Below are 10,000 nucleotides of genomic sequence, written 5' to 3'. Positions count from 1 at the left end.
GTGTTGCATGAATTTCCTTGCATGTGGACCAAGTGGTTCGCCTGTCTTGATATTGAATTCCGATATTATGTAGCGCCCCTCCAATGGCTTTTTCGGGCCTCGAATATTTTTGCTTTTTGCCATTGTGGTCGTCGATCCAGAGGGCTACGTATAAAAAAAGAATAAATAAATATCATGTGTACACATAATAGATGATAGATATTCAAATATATATATATAATATTCAAATATATATATAAATATATATACCTCGCCAGTATTTTCTTGCACAATATTTTCTTGGTTATCTTCAAGAGCCAGGTATTGACTCCCATCATCTACATCCTGCTGGTCACCATCGGCAAATTGAGTGCCGGTGTTGATAATATTCATCATTTCTTCATCCATGTTGTCTCTCGGGGTAGCCATCTAGCTTTTACTCCACTAGATATATCTATAAAAAAATAAAAACTATATCTATAAAATGGACTCCTGCAGGACGTGCCACCTCGAGGATAGTAACATTTGTAGATGACATTTGTAGGTATGAAGTTATCAAATATCCATCAAATTCTAGCTCAAAAACATGTTTAAATAAATAACCATCCGTACTAGTTGACCTTGCTTACGTGATCATCTCAGCGAGAATTTCTCCACCGGACGGCACCGTACTTGGCCAAGGAAGAGCTCCGATTCTACGAGGAAGGGAACATGGTCTTCCACGACCGTTGCCGCTCTCCCTCGTAGAATCAAAGCTCCTCCTTGACGTCCGTTACCGCTCGGCAGAGAACATGCTAGCCGAGATGAACACGGTCCGCAAGTTCAACTAGTACAGATTTTCTACAATTTTCTAACTATTTTCTAAGTTTTTCATTTCATGGAAAAATTAATTCTAAAAATAAAAGGCATGATTTCTAAGTATTTCATTTCATGGAAAAAATAATTCTAAGTGACCTGCTCGACATCGGTGAGCTCGCGGGCGTTTCAAGGAAAAATTAATTCTAAGTGACCTGCTCGACAAAATTGAGAAAAAACACACGCTCTCATGACCTCACACGTCTTCTAAGATCACGTAAGTCGCCGCTTGTCTATCCGATCTGACGGGGTTTCACCAGCGCTGAGCGTCGTTTAGGTTGCCGAGGATAGTAACATTTGTATATGACATTTGTAGGTCTGAAGTTCTCAAATATCCATCAAATTCTAGCTCAAAAACATGTTTAAATAAATAACCATCCGTACTAGTTGACCTTGCTTACGTGATCATCTCGGCGAGCATTTCTCCACCGGACGGCACCATACTTGGCTACGGAAGAGCTCCGATTCTATGAGGAAGGGAACACGGTCTTCCACGACCGTTGCCCCTCTCCCTCGTAGAATCAAAGCTCCTCCTTGACGTCCGTTATCGCTCGGCAGAGAACATGCTAGCCGAGATGAACACGGTCCGCAAGTTCAACTAGTACGGATTTTCTACAATTTTCTAACAATTTTCTAAGTTTTTCATTTCACGGAAAAATTAATTCTAAAAAATAAAAGACATGATTTCTAAGTATTTCATTTCATGGAAAAAATAATTCTAAGTGACCTGCTCGACATCGGCGAGCTCACGGCCGTTTCATGGAAAAATTAATTCTAAGTGACCTGCTCGACAAAATTGAGAAAAAACACACGCTCTCATGACCTCACACATCTTCTAAGATCACATAAGCCGCCGCTTTGTCGATCCGATCCGACTGGGTTTCACCAGCGCTGATCGTCGTTTAGGTTGCCTTGTTTGACGGTTCATTCATGATCGATTCATGCTACTGACAGGCACATACAAGAGATCAAATGAGCCCTAGCGTGGGGAAGGATCGGGCGTGCTCCGGTGAGGCAGCGTGGGGAAGGCTCCGGGGCTCCTCGTCCTCGAAGGTGCGGCAGCGCGGGGAAGGCTCGGGCACGCTCTGGTGAGGATGATCGAGGTGGGCCGGGGACGAGGATGGTGCGCGCTCCAGCGAGGACAAGCGAGGTGCGCTGGCCAGCCAGAGAAGAAGCGCGCGTGCGCGTGGGGCCGGTGACAGCGTGCGCGCATGACGAGGCGAGGCTAGGGTGGTCGCCTAGGGGCGGCAGCGCTGCTGGATCGGATCGATCTGGTGGAGAAGAGAGGCGACAGCGTGGTGGAGACAGAGAGGAAGAGAACTAGAGAAGGGAGAAGGGCGTGGTTTATAAAGGGGGACCTTTAGTCCCGGGTGATGGTTAGAACCGGGACTAAAGGTTCTTTAGTAGTCCCGGGTGATGGTTAGAACCGGGACTAAAGGTTCTTTAGTCCTGGGTTATGGTTGAAACCGGGACTAAAGGTCTGAGCTTTAGTCCCAGGTGTAGCCATGGCCCAGGAGTAAAGGGGATTTCGGCGGGCCGCAAAAACGCAGCCCACCTTTAGTCCCGGGTGGTTGATCCACCCGGGAGTAAAGGTGGGCTGCAGTTTGGCTTCCCGCCGGTTTCTAGAAGTTTTTCCTTTTTATATATTTCTTTTATATAAATATGCAGAGAGTTGTTAATTGCCTAGTAAATAAAATATTAGCAAAAATATTACAAAAAGAATTCCTAGACCTGGTTTTGCATTAGTGTACATAAGAAAAATCTGTAACCTAAACTCTTTTGTTTTACCGTATAAATATTTAACATAGTGTAAATAATAATCATAATTTTCACCATGCAAAAATGTACTACTTAATTAAAATCATTAAAACTATTGCTTTTCGACATGAAATTAGTTTTCACATCTTATTGATGTTGAAAATTCATTTAAACCGTAGAAAATATGAAAACAAGACAAAAAAATATGATCGATGTCGCAATTATTACATAATAGGTCTAATACATCACCATATCAAGCCGGGACTAAAACAATTTTTTCACTAATTTTTTCACATCAGATGCATTGCTTTTGCTTTTTGCTTTGTGCGACATGGAAATCCCACCATCAAACACAAATTTAATCTGAACATAGAAAAAAAGGAAACACCTAATAAACATCTCTAAATTCACAATTATTACATAATACCTCTAATACACACTATTAAACATCACTATATATATCAAGCGGGCACGGTAGTGAACTTCTTCTTAACGTATATCCCTTGGTTATGATCGTGCCGTAACCATGGAGGATCCACCAAGGAGGAGTTTTGCAACTCTTTATGTGTCTCGATATACGGTTCCACCAAGGAGGAGTTTTGTAGAACTGTGTAGTGTGCTTTATTAAAATAATTGTCCTGCGTACCAATATATGTTTTCTTCCCTAGTGTCCCCTTTCCAGTTAGTCTCCCCTCATGTCGCGATTCAGGAACACCAATCGGCTCAAGGTCGGGAATAAAGTCAACACAAAACTCAATGACCTCCTCTGTTCCATAGCCCTTGGCAATGCTTCCTTCTGGCCGAGCACGGTTGTGAACATATTTCTTTAGGACTCCCATGAACCTCTCAAAGGGGAACATGTTGTGCAGGAACATAGGACCGAGAATGCTAATCTCCTTGACCAGATGAACTAGGAGGTGTGTCATGATATTAAAGAAGGAAGGAGGGAACACCAACTCAAAGCTGACAAGACATTGAACCACATCATTCTATAGTTTAGCTAGATCCATTGGATCGATTGCCTTATGAGAAATTGCATTGAGGAATGCACATAGCTTCACGGTGGCTAGACGTACATTTGGGGGTAGAAATTGCGTCATGAGCACATGGCAGTCATGGGACTTTAAGTTTAGGAATTTCTTCTCTGGCACATTTATTATACCCTTTATATTCGAGGAGAATCCAGATGGTACCTTGATGCTTGCTAGGCATTCAAACATGCTTTTCTTCTCTTCTTTGCTAAGAGTGTAGCTGGCAGGACTTAAGTAATGGCATCCATCATCTATCTTCTCTGGATGCAGGTTGTCTCATTCTTTCAAACACCGCAGGTCCTGTCGTGCTTCAAGTGTGTCCTTAGGCTTCCCATACACACCCATGAAGCCTAGCAGGTTCACACAAAGATTCTTCATCAGGTGCATCACATCGATCGCGCTATGAACCTCTAGAGCTCCCAAAATATGGACTTCTTCTTCCACATGGGTGCGTGACCGTTGGCATCGTTCAGAACAGGTTCGCTGCCATGTGCCTTTCCAAATACTACTTTCACATCCTTGACCATATTGAGTACATCCTCACCAGTTTGGTTGCCCGGCTTGGTCTGGTGGTCTGCATTACCTTTAAAATGCTTGCCTTTCTTTCTTAGGGGTGATTCGCAGGAAGAAATTGACGATGGCCAAGGTACACGACCTTTTGACATTTTTTCAAGAATATACCTTTAATGTCATCGAAACAGTGCGTGCATGCATTATATCCCTTGTTTGATTGTCCTGAAAGATTACTTAGAGCAGGCCAATCATTGATTGTTACGAACAACAATGCTCGCAGGTCAAAGTGCTCCTGTTTGTGCTCATCCCACACATGTACACCTGGTCTGTTCCACAAAAGTAGAAGTTCTTCAACTAGTGGCCTCAAGTACACATCGATGTCGTTGCTAGGTTGCCTTGGGCCTTGGATGAGCACTGGCATCATAATAAACTTACGTTTCATGCATAACTAGGGAGGAAGGTTGTAGATACATAGAGTAACAGGCCAAGTGCTATGACTACTGCTCTGCTCCCCGAAAGGATTCATACCATCCGTACTTAAAGCAAACCTTAAGTTTCTTGCGTCATTTGCAAACTCTGGGAATTCTCTATCGATTGCTCTCCACTGGGACCCATCAGCAGGGTGTCTCAACATATTGTCTACCTTACGGTCTTCTTTGTGCCATCGCAACAACTTTGCATGGTCTTTGTTTCTGAATAGACGTTTCAAGCGTGGTATTATTAGAGCATACCACATAATCTTGGCAGGAATTTTCTTCATGGGACATTCGCCCTCAACATCACCAGGGTCATCTCGCCTGATCTTATACCGCGATGCATGACATACCGGGCATGCATCTAACTTCTCGTACTCCTCGCCACGGTAGAGGACGCAGTCATTAGGACATGCATGTATCTTCTGGATTTCTAATCCCAAAGGGCAGACTACCTGTTTTGCTTCGTACGTAGTGGCGGGCAATTCGTTATCCTTCGGAAGCATCTTCTTTTGGATTTTCAGTAACTCCCCAAATTCCTTGTCAGATACACCATTCCTTGCCTTCCATTGCAGCAATTCCAGTGTGGTACCCAACTTCTTCTGCCCCGCATCACAAGTTGGGTATAGCAATTTCTTGTGATCCTCTAGCATGCGCTCGAACTTGATCTTCTCCTTTTCACTTTTGCATTCTCTTTGTGCGTCACGAATGGCCTGACCAAGATCATCAGCGGGCTCATCTTCTGCCCCTACCTCTTCTTCAGCTTCCCCCATTGCAGTATCATTGAAGGCACCATATTCAGCAATAATACCATCATCGTCCCATTGTTCTTCTTCACCTTCTTCTATTACAACCCCGGTTTTTTCGTGCTTCGTCCAACAAATATAGTTTGGCATGAAACCCGACTTTAACAAGTGTGAATGAAGACTCCTTGAGCTAGCATATTCCTTCACATTCTTACATATGGCACATGGGCAGCACATGAAACCATTGCATTTGTTTGCCTTAGCCACACGTAAGAAAGAATGCACGCCCTCAATGAACTCTTGGGAGCAGCGATCAGCATTGTACATCCAATGCTGGCTCATCTGCATTACATGACATACATACCATATTAAAACCTAGAACATAATTAGTTAATTATACGACATACATGCCACCATACAAGGTATTAATTTATGAAAGTCTCGCTATAATGTAGACAATCCCAACTACCACTAAAAAAACTAAAGCTAAAATGTACTTCAGCAGCATAAGGATTTCGCGACCAATCCCAACTAAAACAGACAGATCATGCGTTTGTTCAACATCTATGGGCTTCTTCCGCAGGATCACTGCCTCATCAGCCGCCGTAGCCGCCTGTGCAAGAGAGTTTTGCACGTGTTCAACATACTCTTCCTCCTAGTACCAGCCTGAACATCCAGTGCCATCCCACTGAAATTAAAACAAAAAATTAGAACTTTAATCACAATCATCATGAAAATAAGTATAAATTAACCATAATCATCAAATGCGACAAAATAACTCACATTGTGATCCGGACACTTGTAGAAGATACGGCCCTTGTTGGGACACTCCTTCCTCACCCGGTACTCCATCATAATCTTCTCCTCACACTTGCCACATGCAATGAGAGGAAGGTCCGGCCTCAGTCGCTTTGGAACCCGATGAGAGACCGAGGACCCGGAAGCAGTTGCCATCTACTCTCTATACTCATTTTTAATATAATATAAATTTCTCATTTTATAAACAAATAAAATTAAAAAACCCTAAAATTCTCTATATCTCTAAACCATAAAGTGTGCTATGCATGCTAGAAATGAAAGCTGAATACTAGTTTTGAATAACTACTTTAACCTTCCTTCATCCAAATATGCAAACTTTAAAGTGATTTTGAGCTTAAATGGCTTACAAATAAAAAAAATCCACCATAAAAAACCACATATATCTAGTCCACAAAATGAGATATGCTACTGATGAAACATGACAGTATAAAGTTGGTAACCTTTAGAACCGAAGAATCGATGGAGGAATCGAAGAAATCTTGTGATTACCGGCGATGAGGAAGAAGAGAGGCCGGCGATGAAGCAAGAACACTGAGGTCGAAATGGCTCGGGCTCGGGAAGAAAGAAGGGGTATATATAGGAGGGGGCCTTTAGTCCCGGTTGAAGATAGAAACCGGAACTAAAGGTCCATTTCTAGTCCCGTACGGAGCCTCTAGCCAGGAGTAGACTTTTACTCCCGGTTGGTCCCTACAACTGGGAGTAAAAGTTAACCTCTAGTCCCGGTTGGTAGCTCCAACCGGGACTAAAGGTCCCCTGCAGCAAAAGCCTGCCGTAGTAGCCGTTGGGCAGGGACCTTTAGTCCCGGTTGAATCTACCAACTGTGACTAAAGGTTTCTCTAGTCCCGAGCGCGAAAAATACCGGGACTAAAGCCAAATTTCAAAGTGGATCAAATGTCGTTTATCTACTAGTGGCAGAGAGCACTTTGAGAGGTAGAGCGGGCAATGTAGATTCTAATTTGAAGGTTCTGGGTTTGTGTTAAATGCCTTGCGACTTGCCAATGATGACCGACTGTGAGGCCGTAGGCGGCGGCGGTGTCACGAGCAGGACCAAAGCCCATGAGGTTGAAGCGATACACCTGCTTTTTATTTTATATTATTATTAATAATTTTTTATTAGGAGCAACTGTTTGTTGGAAACTGTCGGTGATAGTAGGTGTTAATTTTTATTTCGTTTGATTACAAAAGGATGGAAACTAAAACCAGGCTTTTAGGATTACATTTTTTCCCGTTACGTACGGTTGGAGATGCATGCTGTTAGGCTAGTGAATGATGATCCTTTGTTTAGAGGAAATGAAAACAGAAAATCATTGCAGTGGTCGATCGAAAACAAGGTTATTGGGTACATACGTGTCATGGGTGCATATTATGTGCATGCATGTCATCATTAGAGATAGATGACGTATAGGAGGCCAGGCCGGGCAAGTCGGGTCTGCATGCAACAACCGGCTAGGCGTTGTGAATCGTGATGGCTCCGACTCCGATCCATATCGGTACGTTTTGATCCGACTCGAACAAGGCATGCAGCCATATATGCAGGCGATCCGATTATTACGGCAAGGCGGCAACGATTGATCGTCCGATTATTCGTTGGTGTATCGGAATCGGAAGAGGCAGCCACCACCTTCCCCTTCCAACAACCCCGGCCTTCTTGTGTTTCTTCCATTATATATATTGATCGAGCCAGTAACAAAGGTTTTGAGCAGCCCCGGCCGGCCGGCCCTTTGCATTGCTGCTCGCTCGCTGTACGTATTTGCCTAGCTTGCCAGCCCCGATCGATCGATCCACCGCTGCGTGCTCAGCTCTTGTCGCGCCACCGTGCTTACATACCGGCCGTCGGTGGATCGGATCCACTTGCATTGGGGAGAGATGAGCTATGTGCCTGGAGCACCGAGATGGTGGCTTGAAGATGACCTAGACAGCATTGATCCCGTGGACTTGGCCTTGGCCCCCTATCGTCCTGGTAGTACATATTACCATGAAGCCTCTCGGAGAAGGAGGTCATTTTCTGCTCTACTACTAGTCGGATCTCGACATCGATCTCCATCGCCACCCCCATCGTCCCTCCAAACCGCTATCTCTGGTTCTGCCAGCCGGCGCCAGCGCAGTCCCATCAGTAAGCGTGCTCGCATCCCTGCCTCCAGCAAGGCCATCCTGGGGCTCAAGGAGGTCACCACCACGGACGACGACGACGACTGTGCCATCTGCCTTAAGCCTTTGGCTGATCCTGCAGATCAGGACAAGGAGGAGCCAACAGCAGCTGGTGTAGAGAACATGACAAGGCTCCGCGCCATGCCCTGCTCCCACACCTTCCACCAGCACTGCATCTTCCAGTGGCTCCGCCGCAGCGCCGCCTGCCCTCTCTGCCGCCACCGGCTGCCCACCACGGATGACGATGACGAGGAGGAGGGGGATGACTAGGAGGAACGGGAGCATGCAACAAGACGCACGGAGGCATCATATCCTAGCTAGGGTTCGACGACTACGAAAGATCCGATGATATTTTCACATCATCATATATCTAATATAGATTATGAAACATATATGACGACCCAGTAGCATCTCGTTCTCTTGTACCTACCTAGCTACCTTAGGTCCAATGCAATGCAAGCTGTGATCTGTAACATACATATAATCATAAATACGTACGCATGTGGTACTGCTTGATATATGCGGTTTCATGTTTCAATCCTTGTAAAGATACTCTGCTATAGTATAAGCAATTGTATGTGGAGAGCACATGCACCTTCTATTGACAAGCACGAGAATCGGCGGTGAGTGGTGACCTTGCAGCATAGTGGAGGTTGACTGGTTGTGGAACGAAGGAAAGACAACACCATGGGCGTGTAGATAGCGTGTTTGATCTTGTGGACAACACCATGGGCCAGGCTCGCACGGACCTCAGAGCAAAGGAAAGGCTGCATCCAAGAAACGAAACTCACCTTCGTTTCTTCCGGGCTCGGGTTGCATACTGCAGCATCGGACTTCGTGAAAATACAGCTGTGAGTGTAGAAAGGTAGGATCCATACCAAGTACAAGCAAACAAACAAAGGGTGTGTTTGTCCAGGCTCGTTGATGCAAGTGGACCAAAACATAGTTAGTCTCACCCATTCAACCTGCCACTCCACAGCCTGACGTCACTCCCACAATACACGCCATAAGAAGTACTATTTTATTTATAGCATTTTCATGATTTTATTTACTCACTCAAAAACTATAAAGTACTTGTACAGTGAGTACCTTTTCCTTTCTAAAGTTCGAATTAATTATTTTGTAGATTATTATGGGCTTTGGCCCGTTTTTTCTATTGTTGGGTTATCTCTTCCTAATTCATGTTAATTACATGTTTCCCTTGTCCCTTGACCGGCACCATCTAGCTGCACTACCCCGTGGAAATTTTATCCAGCATGGTTGAGAGCGATTGCAGGATGAGGAGACAGCAGACATAAGATAGTCCACGCAGGGGAGTGTCAAGATTTTATTGAGTTCCTTGCATCAATCAGTTCATCCAAAAACTTAAGCTGATATAAAAGAGAGGTGGACTAATGAATTGCCCCTTACATGGAGGCTCCCCTTAGGCCTTACAATGGAATAGGAACAAGCAACAATTATTTTATATAATTGCTCTAGCCAGGATTGGAATTCAATATCTCTAGCCCTGATATATGCCAAATTTGACTTATAAATTGCATGCACCAACTAGTTCAACCCAAAAGCTTAACAGACTTGCTAGCTCCTGGACGTCCGATCCGGGCGCTAGCGTCCAGCGGATGCTGCCCGCACAGGGAGCGAGCGAGCTCCTAGCGCATCGGGCAAGCGAGCGAGCGCA

At 44.7% G+C, this 10,000-nt stretch overlaps 1 pseudogene; it reads left to right on the top strand.

Moving 5' to 3' along the window:
- Positions 1-8,040: 8,040 nt before the first annotated feature.
- On the top strand, positions 8,041-8,643 carry LOC136509454 (E3 ubiquitin-protein ligase RDUF2-like; annotated as a pseudogene).
- Positions 8,644-10,000: the final 1,357 nt, after the last annotated feature.

Source organism: Miscanthus floridulus, chromosome 15 (assembly GCF_019320115.1).
Source record: "Miscanthus floridulus cultivar M001 chromosome 15, ASM1932011v1, whole genome shotgun sequence".
Classification (NCBI taxonomy): Eukaryota; Viridiplantae; Streptophyta; class Magnoliopsida; order Poales; family Poaceae; genus Miscanthus; species Miscanthus floridulus.
This window is presented reverse-complemented; position numbering and strand designations above follow the sequence as displayed.